The sequence below is a fragment of the Carya illinoinensis genome, chromosome 1 (genome assembly GCF_018687715.1).
Source record: "Carya illinoinensis cultivar Pawnee chromosome 1, C.illinoinensisPawnee_v1, whole genome shotgun sequence".
NCBI classification, from domain to species: domain Eukaryota; kingdom Viridiplantae; phylum Streptophyta; class Magnoliopsida; order Fagales; family Juglandaceae; genus Carya; species Carya illinoinensis.
The window spans coordinates 24877905-24896102 of NC_056752.1; positions in this window are offsets into that span (position 1 = coordinate 24877905).

The window sequence follows — 18198 nt, forward strand, 5'->3', positions numbered from 1 at the left end:
TTTTTTTTTTAATAAAAGTCACGACTTCTTTTAGTTTCATACGCTTTAAAAAAAGTAACCTTTTTTCTGATGTTTATGTTTTTTATTTTTAATTTAGTCGATTTTTTAATTATTTTTAAGTGTATTTTGTTTTATATTATTTTTCTATTATTATTACTTAAATTAGTTTATAATTTTATGTTTTTTAATATCTTTTATGTGAGTTTATTTTGTTTTATATTATTTTTCTATTATTATTCTTCAAATCAGTTTAACATAAAATGCCATTTTCTATTTTTTATGCATTTATTTAAATTTCTTTATATTTCTAATATTTATCATTCATCTAATTTTTATGCCATTTTCATATTGATTATGCATTCTTGTTGAAAAAAAAAATTAAATGATGTGTTGAGGACGTGCTTCACGCCACCACCTCTGACGTACTCAATGATCCTATAAAAGAATTGTGAGGGCTGGGGTATGTTCGGGACATGTAGAGAAGGTCGGAGGGATATGCAGAGAAAGTCGTGCTATACGCTTTAATGTTCTCGAATGGCTTGCGACTTCCTTTCTGCACTCTTGCTCGGGACGTTCTGGACTACCTTGCACTGGCCCCATTGCAACTCCACCCCAACGCTTGGAGAATCTTGTTGTCGTGTTGCGTCATTTGGGGTATGGTTTTGGGGGGAGAAGGCACTAGAGGGTTTTTCTACACCCATGGGATATAGGGCCATGACAGAAACTTGTGCAGCTTTTGGTCTCGTGCCAAGTACTGGGTACCCCGCTTGGAGCCCCAATTTTCTCGTGTTAAGGATTGGTTCAAAAGATTCTTGTTCGTGTTTGACCGTAATTAGGAGTTTCTTGCCAGCAAGGAGGCTCGTCAGGAGTTCCCAACCCGTGTAGTGTGGGGTGTCGTTCTTGGCGACGAGGAGTTCTCCTTGAATTTGTCTGACCGTGAGCATGGTTGTCTCAAGAAGGTTTGCTCCTAAGTTGAGGGACATCAAGAGGAGGTCTGAACCGAGATCCTCCTTACTAGAGCCAACATCGATTGATACTTGGTAATGCTAGATTGATCGAGGGTCAGTGGCCGCCACTTTCTAAGGGAGTCATTTGCCTCTCATGGTCATAAGAGGCCCTCTGGCCCACCAATGTAGGGAGAAGGGAAGAAGCCTCACACCAAGGTGGTTCACGATCCATCGGGGTGTAGTAGCAGCTTAGAGTTCGAGCGGGAGTTTCCTCTCCTGTTTGGTAGACTGGGTCATTCCTTGCCAGGTTTGTCATCAGCAGGGGTCGGTGGATCAACTCAACGTGACCCACCTAGCTCGAATAGCCTTAACACCCTCTTAGAACAAGTTGAGGTCAACTACCCTACGATGATGGGTCTTGATCACCCTTCACCCAGACTGCGCTCTACCTCATCGCCCTTAATGGTTCTGTCTTCGACCTTGCTAGGCAGTCAAGGGCAACAGTTGTCCTTAGTTGGGATGAGGAAGAGCTTGATGTAGCCTTCTTCTTGGCCTTCCTGGAGTCGCTTCTTATAACCCTATCATGCCCTTTGAGGAGGTGCCACCAGTCTCGGTCGCGAGCGCATCGTTGGGTAAGGTTGACAGGAGCTCTCATTCATCATGCTTCGTTCCATCAATGATTCAAGGGGGGTGAGACGCCTACCTTTCCCCTCAATCCTAGGGGTTTGTCCCAAGACAACCCCTTGGTCATGGATTTGAGCGAGGAAATGGTCTATATACCTTCCTCTCCATTTAGATTCCTTGTTCGAGCAAGAAGTCGTTTGGTCGAGGATGCTAGAATACCCTATGCCACCCACTCTTCCCCCCAATGGTGAAGCGGTTTTGGCCAAGCAGCTAGTTGATGTGGGTGCTGCAAAGTCCCTGGGTGAGGTGGCAACTGATGCAGCCTAGAACATGAGCTCTCCTCCCTGGGCTCATTCTACCTCTTTAGTACATCAATTGGGCCCATTAGGAGGCCTACGACGTCCCTTGCATGGAGGAAGGCAAGGCCCTTTGGGTTTACCTGGTCCTTCCAGTACCTGTCCCTCTGGGTCTGGTCCGATCGGTAACGCTGCCTGGGCGGAATCTGTTCATGACACAGCTGTCAAGCTTAGGAAGTTCTTGACCTTGGTAAGTTTTCTTGTAGCTTGCCTTTGATTTTTGCTTCATTTTCTATTCCTTGCTGATCCGTTGTTGATGTGTCAGGGGGTTGATCAATTGGTGGCTTACATTGTTGATGAGAGGGGTCGAGCTGGAAGAGGAAGTCTGTGGGCTATGATCCTTTGCGGTTCAAGCCCACCAGGAGGTCATCAGAGTGCGGACCAAGAGAGATCATATTAAGGAGGCCTTTATCTATGTACACACCAAGTGGCGTAGGAAGAAGATGAAGGCCTCCCGTCTCCATTACGAAATGGCCCACCTTCAAGGTGAGTTGGAAAAATCAAAGGAGGAGATAGCTCGCTACTACCTTGAGGCCAAACTGCTGGAGGAGGAGTGAGATACTGGGAAGGATAGGCAGCGAATCCCCTGTGGTCTGAATTTTGCCTAAGGGAACATTATCTTGAATCCTACGGGGGGTGCTTTCCACACTTTTCATCATTGTCCTTCTTCTTCTTAGGCTCTTATTCTTGTGGGACCTTTTCTCATTTTCATGCATTATCTTCCTGTCTGCCTGGGCGACAAGGAGTGTTGGGTGATCAGCCACCCAAGATCCCTACTTTCATGTAATTCTTTTATCCGATGTTTCAAATGGTGAAAATCCTTTGTCTAGTGTCCTTCCAAGTCGTGATACATGCAATATTTAAAGAACCGTTCCCTATGGTCATCTTCACTATAGGGCCATCCCTATACTCTTGTTTGCACATTCATGCTCGAGTGTGGATTTTTGTGTAGTGTTCCTTGGTCCATTCTTCTGTTATATTGTCCCCTTCTTGCTTTGGGCTCCTTCTCCTGACTTCTGTTTATGGTAGTTCCCATTGACTTATTCTTCACCTACTTCAACTCAGACTCTCTCAGGGTGGTTAAGGCTCGGAGGGTATCCTCCGCATTAACAAAGTCATCGGCCTAGTCTAATAAGATTATCATCCTTCCGTTGTTTTTCCATGAGGAGGTAGGAGGCCAGTCGTCTCCTTCTCCTGCTAGCTATAAAGTGCGTAAGGAATTGTCAATCTAGTTTCTCAAAATTGTGGATTGTACCTAGATGTAGTCCCCCAAACCATGCCCAGGTGCATCCTTTCAGTGTCAAGGGGAATGCCGGACAAGCAATCTCCTCGAGAAACCGTGGAGTGTCATATGAGCCTTAAATATCTCCAAGTGCTCAAGTGAGTCTTTAGAGCCGTCGTATATCTCCATTTGCATAATCTTGAACTTTGGTGGGAGGGGGTGGCCATCACCTCGGCACTATAGGGCAAGTACGTGCTGCTAAGCAACTAGTCAATAGAGGATGATGCTCCTATCATTCTAATCATTTCCTCGTATTTATTTACAAGTGATTGAGTTGAAATATTGCATATTTTTATATATTTAGAACCAATATATTTTAATTTTTTTATTACATTATTATTGGTTTTAGATGGAAAAATTGTTAAGATGCATAAATCTAAGTTTTAATTTAAATTAGTTAATAACATGATTTTATGCTTAATTTTAAAACTTGTAATTTAATTGGGTAATATTTTTTTACATACATAACACAATTTTGATATTCTATTCTTTCTTTTTATTTTATTATATTTTATATTTTATTTCCTTTTCTTTTTAGATCCAATAAATACAAAAATTGAAAAAGGAGAAAAGTCAAAAAAATTAAAAAGCAAAAAGGGAATTTCAATTGAAATGGGAGTGGGACTTCAAGTGCTACACGCAAGACTTTAATTTTTCCTTGGTGGAGTTTGACCTACGGAACACTTTTGTTTTTCCTTGGAGAGTTCAAGACTACAAGGAGACTTCTATTCTTTTGGGGCGCCGCACACTTAATTTCTTTTAGGGAGCATATTTCAAGCTGCACCAAGATTTTTCCTCTCTAGCATTCATTCACGTCGCAACACATAAATTCTTCTGGGGCACTCACTCACACTGCAGCGCATTGAAGAGCTCATTGAGGGGTCCAATTGCTGTTACAGTCTGGCCTCCTCCACTACTTTCAATCTCCATCTCCGTTCATTTGGCTTGATCTTTTTATTCTCTACTTTTTATCTAATTTCAATTTGAAGTTTATGGTGTATGCTTGATATTTTTAAATTAAAAGTTTGGGCATTTTATTTGCTGTTTATTTTATTTTATGTCAGTTATTTTTCTTATTTTTAAAACTTCCATTAAATATGCATTACAATTACATTTTATATTAATTTCATTTTATTATTTAATTTTCAGATTAATTAAAATTGTTTAGGATAGTTGAATATTTAATTGTTAATTTTAATCTGTTAGTCTTTTATGTTCCATTTCGACACTCAAAAAAATCTAAAAGTATGAATCTAGTCTATGACTAGTGCTCTTTTTATTTCCGTTGCACCCTTCCATTCATTATACATACCACCACTTTTATTTGTGAAACTTTTTACCATTTTATACGAGTTTATATTTAAACAACTTTACCCGATGAGACGATTTATGAATTTTATTCCTAATTATTACACGACATCCTCCTGCACTTGAGATAGCCTTTGTGCTACTCATTTTTTAGTGAGTCAACAAGATTGTGCAACTTATTGTGCATCCTCTTTCTTTCCTCTTCATCAGCAACCCTCCTACTTGCGCTTTGTGACTCGCCCTCATTTCGATCATTCTAACTTGGTTCAGAGCCTTCCCCAAATTTGGCGTTTCTTTGCTTTAGGATCTTGTTTTCTCTCTAGCGAGTCTCCATTTATGACGTCATTCTCTTCATTCATTCCTCCATCTATGCAAACCACCCTTCAATGTTGATTAAAGTAGCTTTCTAGTTGTAGGGCACTTGAGAACGCATCATGGCGGGCATACGAAATGCAAGTTGATATTGTTTAGACTAAATGAGATAGTTGAATTCAACATATGGTTCCTATTGTTGAGGACATGTTTCTGGCCACCGCCTCTGACGTACACAATGATACTACAAAAGAAGAAGTGGGAGGGTTGGGGTATGTTTGGAGTACCTCCAATGTCTAAGTCAATAATTTCTTATGACTTTGAAAATGATGCAAGTTTTGCCGACGAAGAGATTTGTGTATGAAAATGGGAGATCTGTTGCCCTTTGGTTGAAGAAGAGATCTGAAATTGAGAGAAAGGAGTGTGAGAGATAAATTTTTTCCTGGATGTATTCTCATTGTAGTGTAAATAAAACGCCTATGAGACATTAAATTATTGGAGGAATGCTTTCTGTAAGAGCTTAGCTCAATCGGTTATAAGATTAACTTTAATTCTAAATTTTCTTAACCTCATATACAAAATTTCGAAGAGCTGAATAGTAAAGTTTTTCATAATTATTGAACCTTGATTCACAGGGCCTTTGGCATGCGTATAAAAAAAGGACAGCGCTACTCTGCTGCCCAGAGTGCACCGCTCCTTTTGACCGCACGATCATTTTTTTTTTCAGATTTTTTTATTATATTTAAACATTTTTAAAAAATAAAAAAAAATACCAATACACTTAAAATCACTTCCTTAATCACTAAGTAAAAAAAATTAAAAAAAAATTTGTGACCAGCGATCACTTTGAGGGAGCACAAGGAGAGGGCATCATGGCATTTTTCATAAATAAATAAATAAATAAATAAATAAAAATAAAAATAAAAATAAAAATGTGACAGACTCTTCTCCAAATTCCACGAAAGCAAGACAAAGAAAGGAGAGGACAGCTTCTCTTTACGAGTGTTGAGTTGGGACCCTTGAGTACGGAAGGAGAACATGCATGGGAAGTTGATGGTTGACCAGATTCGTTTAAGCTGATTGGGTATATATGCATGTTCTGTGGTTGGTGTTTTGTGGGACCCTCTGCTTGCCAATAGATTTCAGTTCCTTCAAGAGCTACATTTAAAAAAAAGAAAAGAAAAAAAGAAAAAAAATCAAAGGATAAGATGGAGTGAAGACAAAATTAATTTATATTCGACATTTAGAGGGGTTGCGCACAATTACCCCTCGAGTCTCAATCATCCCATAAAGACGAAAAGAGAAAAATAAAAATACAACAGCCTATATCTATACTCTATAGGGATTTCAAGCCACGTGGGATCCCTAATAGTACAAATAAAAATTAGTTATTTTTATATATTTTTTAAACATCTTATTAATATAATTAATTGTATTATTTTTTAATATAAAAAAATTATTTTCACCAATCATATTAATAAAATATATAAAAAATATATAAAAATGACTATATGTAATATAATTCTAATATAAATTATAAAGGACCACAAGGTTTTTTAAAAATAGAAAAAGATAAAAGTTATATTTTTTTTGATAATTTGACATATTTAAATGATCATGTAAAAAACATAAAAAGAATATAGGATAGGGATCGGTGTTGTAATTTGGTCAAACTCCTTGGACAAATTAGTAGTAGGTCAACATTTGTTTATCAAAACTTATAGATAAAGTTATAAAATAAATAATAAATAATTTATTTTAATCTAAATAAATCAACTCGTAAACAAGCTCGAACACGACTCCTCAACACCTCTTCGGATACAATATTCCGTTTCCTTTACAAAACACTTTACTAATAAATATAGAACAAGATTGAGATACAATTAAAAACAATGCTTTTCTTTTTATTTGTGAACACTTAAATTAATTAAAGGTGATCTTTTGAGTGTGCAAATGAACCATTTCTTTAATTTACTTTTAAGTACTAAAGTCCCAACTAAAGGCCATTATTTCAAAGAGTATTCATTTGCATCAACGCCATCATTCAACAACCTCTTAAGAGTGGCCACCATAAGTAGATAAAACCAGAAAAGGCAGATTCGTCGCACCAGCACAAGCCACACAATAGATTAAGAAAAAATATAGTTGCAAGCATAATTATGTACTAATCTGTACACCAATGTGATGTGATTGGTCAAAAAGTAGATTTTATTGAAAACAGTGTTAATTTAAATTTTAAGTATGAATAAATCAGTATTGGTACATAGATTAGTACGCGACTATGTTTGTATGTAGCAAAACTCATAGATTAACCCACACTTTTTCATGAACTCGGACTAACATTTTGTGCAACATAATCGATTTTTTTTTTGAATTTTTATTTACTAAAAAAATTAGTTATAGAATTTATTTTTTATTCACAAGATTTAAAAATAAAAAAAAATACAAATAATTGGATCAAAATTTAGTACGCTTGTATTTTTGTAAGAGCTCTGTTACTGTGTCGCCTAGGCCAAATAAAGTTTTTAATTTTTTTTTCTATATTTTAATCATATTTAAATATTTTTAAAAAATAAAAAAATACATCAATTATACTTTAAAAATTATTTCTTTAATCATTATTATTATTATTATTATTATTATTTTTTTTTTGGTGATTAGCTGTCAACTCGATCTAATATGGGCGGCAGAGTGTATTTCTTTTGGAAAAGTATAATTACAAGCATAATTGTGCACTAATCTATGCACCAATGTGATGTGATTGGTCAAAAAGTAGATTTTATTGATAACAGTATTAATTTAAATTTTAAGTATGAATAAATCAATATTAATATACAGATTAGTGCGCAACTGCGCTTGTATGTAACAAAAACTCATTTCTTTTCCGTAGAAGTGGACCCCATCTCTGAAGAGAAAAGCATCATGTCATGTTTGTACGACCAAAGTTAAAAATAAGAAAGCATCGCATACCCTTTTACAACACAACCACCACTTGTGGTGCGAGACATGCTATCATGATGAGACGTAACAAGTATGCAGATTGACTCGTGTCTCGTGCTACACCCACTACCGAGTGTGTAGCACGAGGATGAGTTTCGGCTGTTAAATATATATATATTTTTTATTTTTAAATATTTTAAAAAAATTCATATATTATTAAAAAATATTTATTTAATTATTAAATGAAAAAATCTAGATAAAAATGCTCAGAATCCAAAATGGGACCCAAGCATTTCTCATGCAAATTTTCAATGGATTTCATAGTTTCAACCAATCCTAAATTCCCAATATAAAAGAAAAGGTCTATAATTATGGTTAATGAAAAATTTAGCAACAATGGATAAAAACAATCTATTTGCAAGTTTACCTACTGATACATTCATCAGTACGCCACCATAGGCGTGAAAGTCTTTCAAATGAGTTAGAAGAAACTTAGAATACAAAGTATTTTTACGTTCTATAACTGTAATACAACTCACGATGACAATTTTTAAGCATAAAACTTGTAAGTAGTAAAACTCTTCTACTATTATTTTAAAAGCAATGAATACAAAAGTGTTGGGAGCATAATAATTTACTTTACTATTCATCATCTTCACACATCACACATAACACTTATTTTTATTTCATTTTAATTTTTTTTTTAATTTTTCCTAAACTAATTGACTTCTTCTACTCATCATTCATAGGGCACATATTTGGTAAGAGAAAAAAAAAATTAGAGTATGTTTAGATAGTGAGATGAGAATATTTAATTTTAGATGAAAGTTTAAAATATTATTTTTTAATATTATTATTGTTTTGAGATTTGAAAAAGTTGAATTGTTTATGATATTTTGTGTGAAAATTTGAAAAAGTTATAATGATGAGATGAGATAAGAAAAGAATTTTGTGTCTCATCCCATTTGCCAAATTTACCCTTAAAAATTATGTATAGAATATGATGTAAGGATGATAAGTAACATTTTTCAATCTTGTTAAATATATGCTCTGAAGAGGGATGAACCTACATTGATGCTTGGGGGGCCTATCACCCCTCCAAAATTTTTTAAAAACTTATTTTAATATATGGTTTTTTAAAGATGTCCTAATATAAAGATAATTTGCCCTCCCCCCAAAACATTTACAAAAATCTTATTTAGTACTTAATTGTCTAGGTTTCTTTTAGTTTTACAATAATTTTTCATACTCACACCTATTTTTTGTCATTAATAAAATCTCACATTCTCATTTTTTTTTTTTTTTTTTTTTTATATCTCATAAGAGATAAGAAAATATCTTAGTCTCTTTTTATAAGCTATTTGGTAAATTTACAACCTGATTTTTCCTATTTATTTACACTAAGCTATTTGGTTTTATCTTTAACTTCCACTAACTAATTTATTAATTTGGATTAGTTTTGTTAGTAAGTATGTATGTACTACCATCGAATTTACAGTTAGGAGTGAAGGTAAAGATAAAACCACATAACTAATTTTTATCGTTTGTTTAATTAATTTTTATCGTTTGTTTTAACAAGTCTTACATAACTATTTCTATCATAATTTTTTATCGTTCACTTAAGTTTGATGGAACTCAAGTGAGGTTCAGATTGGTAACTTTAATAATTTAATTGTCCCTAGATATCTATCTTATATGATTAATGTTAAATATTGATGATACACTTTGCTACTTTAAATGTTGGTTATTGTTCATGATCCCTACATACGACACACTTTGCTAATCACCCTGATACACTAAATCCTTATTTCGCCCCTGCTCTGAAGTCAATTCAGGCACCTAGCCATTTCCAATGGCCAAGTTTTGAAGACAAAGTGAAATATCTTCAGCAATAATGTTTCTGAGATAGAAAATATAGATATAAAATAAGCTCACCATTTTCGACCCCCAATATATCAAACACCTTTTTGCACATTTCAAAACTACTTTATTGCTGGATGCATTGTGAACCGATGGCACAATTTGTGTGGAACATATTATATATATATGCTTTTCTTCTTCAAAAATAGTAAGGCTTCTGATTTTAGAATGGGGAGACTTCTGTTGGCCGCATAATGTGGGTATTTATTTTAAAATGCTTTTTGTTTCTTTAATGTAAAAAGCAAGGGTTTTCATTCATTAAACTGTTGACATATTCCACTGCAGAGTTTGTTGAACTATCAAACAAGTAAATATAGGAAAAGGTATGTTTAAGGATGCTAGTAGTGGTGGTGGGAGATTATGCTCTTAGGCACTTTTGCATGCATTCATACATTCTTATCGCATTAAGATGCTAAGAAGATCATTTTCTTAGGGACTGGTTCTCCACTTTGATGCTTCTTTTCATTTGAACAGAATAAAAGGTTTGTCAGATTGGTACTTTTGTACACGAGCCTCCACTTTTCATTGCTAATTACATTTTGTTTTGATTGCTTAAAAATATAAGAGTTGAAAATCTCATCTTCAATATTTTCTTTTGATTGCTAAAAAGTATGAGTTGAAGATCTCAGTAGCCTATATTCAGCAATGTACAAAATAGCACAAGACTGGGCCAAAGTTCCTTTAAATGCATATATACTCTTTTTTGGTGTTGTTTTTTTAAAATGAATATCTGTTTGCACATGCAGTCAGTGGAGGAGCCACATTAACTTGAGTGGGTGCAATTGCACCGGCCACTGAAATTTTTAGTTTTGAAACTTTCTACCATTGCACCTACTACAATATTTGTAAAACTAATTATGACTTTATGAGAACTGTTTTTGTAAATATACCCATCAACATAATTCGATCCGGGAAAATTATGGGAACCCTTTCGAAAATTTTAATCTTAAAAAAAATTAGGGTCTTATAATATAAATAAAATTTATTTAATGAAAATTATTCCCATGATGTAAAAGACAAAAGATTCCAACTCTTAAAGCATCCTAGCCATAAATTCATTATTTCCATTTAAAAATAACACTAATTCAAAACAGATACAATTCCCCTAAAGTTGAATATAGAAATCCTTGCACAAGATTGTTTTTACTTTTCCAACGCCTTCAACAGAAGATCCAAACCACATGGTCTATACTCTAAAATGACTAGTTAATGACACAATTGGAGACCCATTATAACCTTATAAAGAGTAAAAATTTCTCATTTCCAAATAATATAGGATCCCTGATTATGCCCAGAGAATAACGCGGTAGTTGTAGCACAGCTTTGGAGTGGTGATTCCACAGATAGACAAATTAAAAGAATAGTAGAAGAAACAAAGAAAATAAAAATTTAAGAAAACAAAAATCAAAGTAGCAATATAAGGCAAATCTTTTCTGAAAGGAAATAAACTGAAGAGCCAAAATGTAATAATGAAAATGTTTGACCAGAATTAATAGTAATGAGGCATCGAGAATCCCTTACTTGAACTTGATAATTCTATTCATATCAGATTCATTGGATACTCAATTAGAGATCGTAGCACCAGACTCTCTAATCGGACTCAAAACTTTATAAAATATCTTAACTCAAACTATTTTACTATTATTCACAACCTATTTCATTACTATTTACAGATTTCTCTTTTCATTTCATCTTATTTGTATAACTAAATACTCTTCATTCCTTCAAATATTTGGGATTTTTTGTTAAGTTCATATCATGCCTAGATCATCCCTATTAATATCCCACATTCTATATCATTATGTTTTGAAAGTTCAAACAATCAAATTTATTCCTAGATAACTGAGAGAGAACTTAGATGTCAGATGCCTAATAGGATTGGAGAAAGAGAAGTTTTAGCTATTAAGAAATTTCATAGAAGTAAATTTATAAATTAAAATTATTTGATGTGATATATTAAATTGTAAAGTAATTTTTATTATAAAATAGATTTAATGTATCACATAAAACCATATTAATTTATTCATGTGAAAACTCTTTATGACTATAACAATTAACTTAAAGAAAATCTACTTTTTTGCATTAGATGATAAATGTCCTTTTAAGTGGTTGCAGCAATCTTCTGTGTTTTTGCCCTACTAATTAAAAGAGGATTATGGGCAGGCCTGAAAACCAACCCTGGCGATTCGATTTTGCCACCAAATCAAGACCGACTGACCACCCAAAATTAGTGATTTTACCAACCAAAACCGAGCGTTTAATGGGGGTGAAACCGGCCGGAACCGATTCCGGTCCGTTCACGGTCATTTTGGCCTCTTTTGAGCCCATTTTGAGAAGGTTTTTTTTTTTATCCACTTAAAAGTTTTTGGGCTTTTTTTTACTCAATCTAGTAAATCTATTAGTCAATATTAACAATATTTTAGACTTTTCTTCTTATATTTTTAAAATTCATTACTAAAAACAATAAAACTAATTACTACTTAAGTAATTAGTAATAGGAATTAGTAATTACTAACTAATACTCTAATAAGTTAAATAACTATTAACTACTAGCTACTAAGTAATTAATAAACATGTCTACTAGATGAGTAGATGTTTAATACAAATACAAACCAACACAAATTGTTTGAAGCAATAAGCAAGCAACTAACACAAATTAAAATTAAATTATGCCAAAATTAAAAATCTTAGATCTTTAATTCTTCATTCCATATTCGAAAACAGTCTTCAATCTTCAATAGTTTTGATGCCTGATTGTACTCCTAACTCTATATAGATATGAAAAAAATTAAGATTAAACATCAAATATTAATAAATTTGGATAATGAAAAAATAAATTAAATTAAATTATAAAAATAAATAAATATTGTATGAGAAAAACATTACCAGATTCTACCACAAAGCTCTCAACATTATCCATAGCCTCTTGAAGATCAATTGGTGCCATTGAGGGATGTCGCAACCAATTCTAAGTACAAATAAGTGTCTCAACTGTTTTTGGAGCTAATGAACTCTGAAAATGATCGAGTACACATCCTCATGTACTAAATGCTGACTCTGAGGCAACAATGGAAACAGGCATGGCTAACAAATCTTGTGCAATCCTCGCAAGTATAGGATAATTAACCTCATTTTGTCTCCACCAGACCAACAAATCAAAAGATGAATTGAGTGCCTCACAATCATCTGATAAATACCGGTCCACCTCTGTTTTAGAAGCAGTAGATTCTATCTCAGAATCTAGCTCATACCAATCCATGTACAATTGTGACTCTTGATAGTCTTCACTTTCTCTTGTGGGCATAGATGTCGGAGCGAACTGTTCTCGGCTACTTGAGGTAGAACCAAATGTAGTATTATACTCACTGTATAAGTCGAATAGTAACTGTCTCACACTAGATACCAAATGTAATCATCGGATCTCATCATAAATTTTTTTCAAGTTTTGGGGTGAGAAGCCCTAACTTATTTCGAAGATCAAGTACAACGGAAACCAACAACAAGAAGTTCATCTTATCCAATGAACCCCAATACTTATTATATTTTGTTCTCATGCTTATGGTCATGTTTATCAAACAACTATTGTCACTCTGACTGAGCCTAACCAACTCTTTTTGGAGCATGTAAATCTCCACAAAACTTGTATTTGCCGTGACATGAAGGGACCTAGAAAATCGACAAGTAGCATCATATCTTTATAACCAATTTGTTCAAATGTAATTCTTGAAAACTATACTTCTTTTGAAAGCACGGATTGCTATCCTATTAGATTTAGATTCAAAGATGGCAATATACTTAATAATAATACTGTAGCAGAGAATTACACCAATAAGATCAACAATCTCATAGAGAAAGCATGACTGAATCTATGAAAAGTATTGGTTGTAAAATTATCAAAATACAAAAAAGACTAATAAGAGATGATAAACAAGAATTGTATCAACAAGAAAGTTATTACATGAATACGATAAAATTGAAATCATCATCATTCAAGCAAGTTTATCCCTAACCTAAGCAAGGAATTAGCTCCATATTCGAAAGAAGAAGAATTCGTTTTCTGGAAGATGAGTTTCTCCAAACCCTAGCATCCTCTCTCCCAAAAACAAGAAGGACCCTCATTTTTTCTCGAGCTATCCCCTATATGGAATGAAAATCGCCTGCAAACTTGGTAGGTAATACTCCAGATTTTCATGTGCATATTGCAGGCCCTTTTTTGCTTAGCAAATGGCAGAATTAGAAAATTTCTATTTCAAGAATAAATGTAGCTCATTGAGTTGAATTTCTAGTGCATTTTAAATCGCCTCAATCAGATATCAGTAGAGGAAGATATGACTATAATACTAATAGATACTCAGAGAGGCTGCGGATTCCGAATATTTTCCCATTAATTGCCCTTTCCTTCCTTGTTTATGACTTAAAATTCTTTGACTTTGGATCCATGAAATTCTCCTTTGACTGTTCTCTTCTTCCTTATTAGTCAGACTTCAGCTTAATCATTTTTAAATTCATTCCTACAATAAAATCATTAGGCACTAAATCAAAACTTGGGCATTATGAAATTAAAGTTTAATTTGGAAAAACATAATCAAAATGCCTAATTAACACATATAATCAAGAAATTAAACTCGTAAAAGCAATGTTCATAATACACTTTTGTGCACTTATCAATCCCATACACTATCTACCATTATTTTTTTATCATATAGGGTATAACAATCTACCCCTCTTAAATTTCCGACATTCTCGTCGGACTAGTACGTCATTATGTGTGAATGACGAGAGAGGGGCGGGAGGTGTTATGAGAGAAAGAAAAATGGGGAGAGAGGGAGAGAAAAGTGGGGAGTGGGGAGTAAAGTGGGGAAATTAACGTTGCACCTTTTTTTTTTGGTGTTACAATCTTCCCTCATTCAACAAATTTCGTCCTCAAAATTTATTGTATTATTAGTAGGGAATAACTTAGGATATTTGGCTTTCATTTCTTCCTCATGCTCCCAACATGCTTCTCTTAGTGCTTGATTTTTCCAAAGAACTTTAACAAAAGGTATTACTTTAGAGCGTAACACTTGCTCTTCGCAATCTACAATTTCAATTGGAGTTTCCTCATAGGATAAATATGCTTTAAGTTCCAATGGTTCATAATCTAATATATGAGAGGGCTCGGATATGTATTTCCTAAGCATCGAAATATGAAAGACATTATGTATCCTAGACAAGGTGGGTGGTAGTGCAAGTCAATTTGTAACTAGACCAACTCTTTCCAAAATCTCAAATGGTCCTACATAACGGGGACTCAATTTTCCCTCTTCATTGAATCTCATAACACGTTTCATTAGTGCAACTCGCAAAAATATCTCCAATCTCAAACTTCAAAATTTTTCTTTACTTATCTGCATAACTCTTTTGTCTGCTTTGAGGTGTTTGCAATCTCCTTCGAATGAATTCAATTTTCTTGCAGATTCTTCCTACAATTTCAGCTCCCAAATTTTTTCTCTCCCCAATTTCATCCCAACAGAGTGGAGATCTACACCTTTTCCCATATAAGACCTCATAAGGTGCCATCTCAATGGTTGCCTGATAGCTTTTATTATAAGTAAATTACACTAAAGGTAAGTGATCAATCCAACTACCTTTAAAATCCATGATACAAGCTTTGAACATATCCTCAAGGGTTTGGATGGTTCTTTCAGATTGTCCATAAGTTTGGGGATGGAATGTGGTGCTAAAATTCAATTTTGTACCCAAAGCCCTTTGTAATTTACCCCAAAATTGGGAGGTAAATAGGGAATCTCTATTTGAAATGTTAGTAACTGGTACACCATGTAACTTCACAATTTCTTCTATATAGAGTTGGGCAAATATTTTAAGGGAATAATTCATTTTAATTGGAAGAAACTGTATATAATATAGTTTATCGACCTTGGTAACCTTGATACAAAATCCATAGATATATGATGTCACTTCCATTCTGGAATAGGAAGTGGTTGTAACAATCCTGAAGGTCGTTGGTGTTCCACCTTAACCTGTTGACAAGTCAAATATTGTTATAAAAATTTTTCAATTTCTTGTTTCACATTGGTCCACCAATAGGTTTCTCGAATATCTTGGTACATTTTTGTACTCCTAGGGTGTACTGTGTAACGAGAGTTATGGGCTTCCTTCAAAACTTGTTATTTCTACATCATTTGGCACACAAAATCGGCCTTTACACCTCAAAACTCCATCTTTTGACACTTTAAAATCTGATTTATCTGCTTTATGTACTTCTTCCAAACTTCTTAATAATTCCACATCGTTACCTTGATTCACTTTTATTCTTTCAATCAAAGCGGGTTGTACACTCAACCCATGTAGGTAAGATTGAGAACCTTCCACTACGACCTCAATATCGTATTTTTCCAACTCTAATATGATTTGTCTTTGAGTAGTCACTAAAGTAGCCATTGCCCTAAAAGATTTTCTACTAAGTACGTCTACCACTACATTTTCCTTACAAGGGTGACAGTTGATTGTACAATCATAATCTTTAATTACCTCCAACCTTTTTTGTTGCCTCATATTTACTTCTTTTTGGGTGAAGAAGTACTTTAGACTCTTGTGATTAGTATAAATTTCACATTTCTCACCATATAAATAGTGCCTCTAAACTTTTAGTGAAAAAACTATGATAGCTAGTTCTAAATCACGAGTTAGATAATTTAGCTTCTAGTTCTACAATTGGCGGGAGGCATAAGCGATCATCCTTCCGTGTTGCATCAACACACAACCCAATATTTTTTGTGAAGCATCACTATGAATGTAATAGCCCGCTAGAAATTCCTTGGTGGCATTTTTATAGACTTTAGGAACCTTATAAGAATCATATAAGTTTTCACGAATCGACTAATCTTGTAGGTTTTAATCTTTTAGCATAGTTAGTGTTATCACTCATTATTGTGCCCGAAGCGCGATTTTATTTATTTAAGGTAGTTAGAAGTGTCAGAATACATTATAGTCTGCTCCATTAGACTCAATTGATTATTTAGAATTTTATGGTACTATAATTTCATTTTCATTTTTTGGATGAAAAACCAATTCGAAACTATATTTTTATTTTAGGGGCACTTTGGGGTTGAATTTCGAAAAATGAATTGCACTGTTAGGTTTGTATGAATATTTAAGATTCTACAGTGCAAAGTTTATTATCACTTTTCTAGAGTGAATAGTAACCTTGATAATCACACCAAGTGCAGTATTTTCAAAATCACAGTGTGGAATGTCCAAATTAAATTAGAGAAGTTTTATTTGGACACTTGGCAAGATCTTAGCCACATATGGTGAATAATATTGGACACTTGGCACCAAGAGGAACCATTAGATGGATTGTGAATGAATCAATGTGTGAGATCATGCCGCCTAAGCAAAATTATATTCCATCCGACCAACCAAATTGTGCCAAACCAAAGAGGGTTTCAACTCTTGTAAAATCCTAACTGGTTGGAATCTAAATAAAACTCCAAAAGTATTGTTGAAATCGAAACCCTAAACGGTTTCCTCCAAACCCTGACTGATTCGGTTTCTATTATTGTGTTTAATCATTTGGTTAAATCACTTCCACATGCTATTAATTCTTCAAATTCATGTTATGAAATTATTATTCAACCTTTTAAATCTTGGAAGTTTAATTGGGTTAAGAGAAATTGGATTTGAGCTTCATAGCATCCTAACCCCTCTTTAAACCCTAAATTGAGGCCCATTTGGTTAAGGCACTTTAAGGCACACAAATTTGGCTACCTTGGCATTTACTTCTTGGCTAATTATTCTTCCCCCTCAAGGCAAACCAGCTCTACCTATATAGCCCCTAGCTTGTACTTGAAGTGAAGACTAGAGCCACCTAACTCTTTTCCTCTCACAAGGCACCTTTGGAAAGCAATACCATAGGCTGGTTTTGGCCACTATTTTGGGTTTTCAAAGCTATCACTCAAGGTCATTAATAGCCCTCTCATCATCCCCCAGTTGTGTAAGAAGATTTCCAGCCCATTTCACACTCTTTCCATCACTTTCTCACACTTTTCTTTGGAAAGAAAGCAAAAGATTCTCTTGGGCAATTTTTCTGAGTCACCTTGCATGCCCTTTTTTCATTTTATTTAAGTATTTTCTCACAAAGTTTCATTCATGAAAAGTGTTTCTATTTGAGTCTAGTTTTTGCGAGTATCTTGTTTGTTCCATTTCATGGTCATTTGATTAGTTAAAAGTTATTTTAACCATGGAAAGGTCATTCTAGCAAATAAACTGGAGGGTGTGTTATATTTTGGAGTTTTTGACCAAGCTAATGGAGTCTTGTTAACATGTGTATATGAATATTGGTTGAGGATTTGTGGTATAATTAAAGTTTCTGATAAAATATTTTCTTAGATCTAGAAACTTAGAAACTAAAAAGTAAAAATAATTTCTGTTTTAAGAAAGTTTAGATCTTTTGTGGTTTAATCTTACTCCAATGGTTTTGATATATTTATTTGAAGGTGGGATGCAT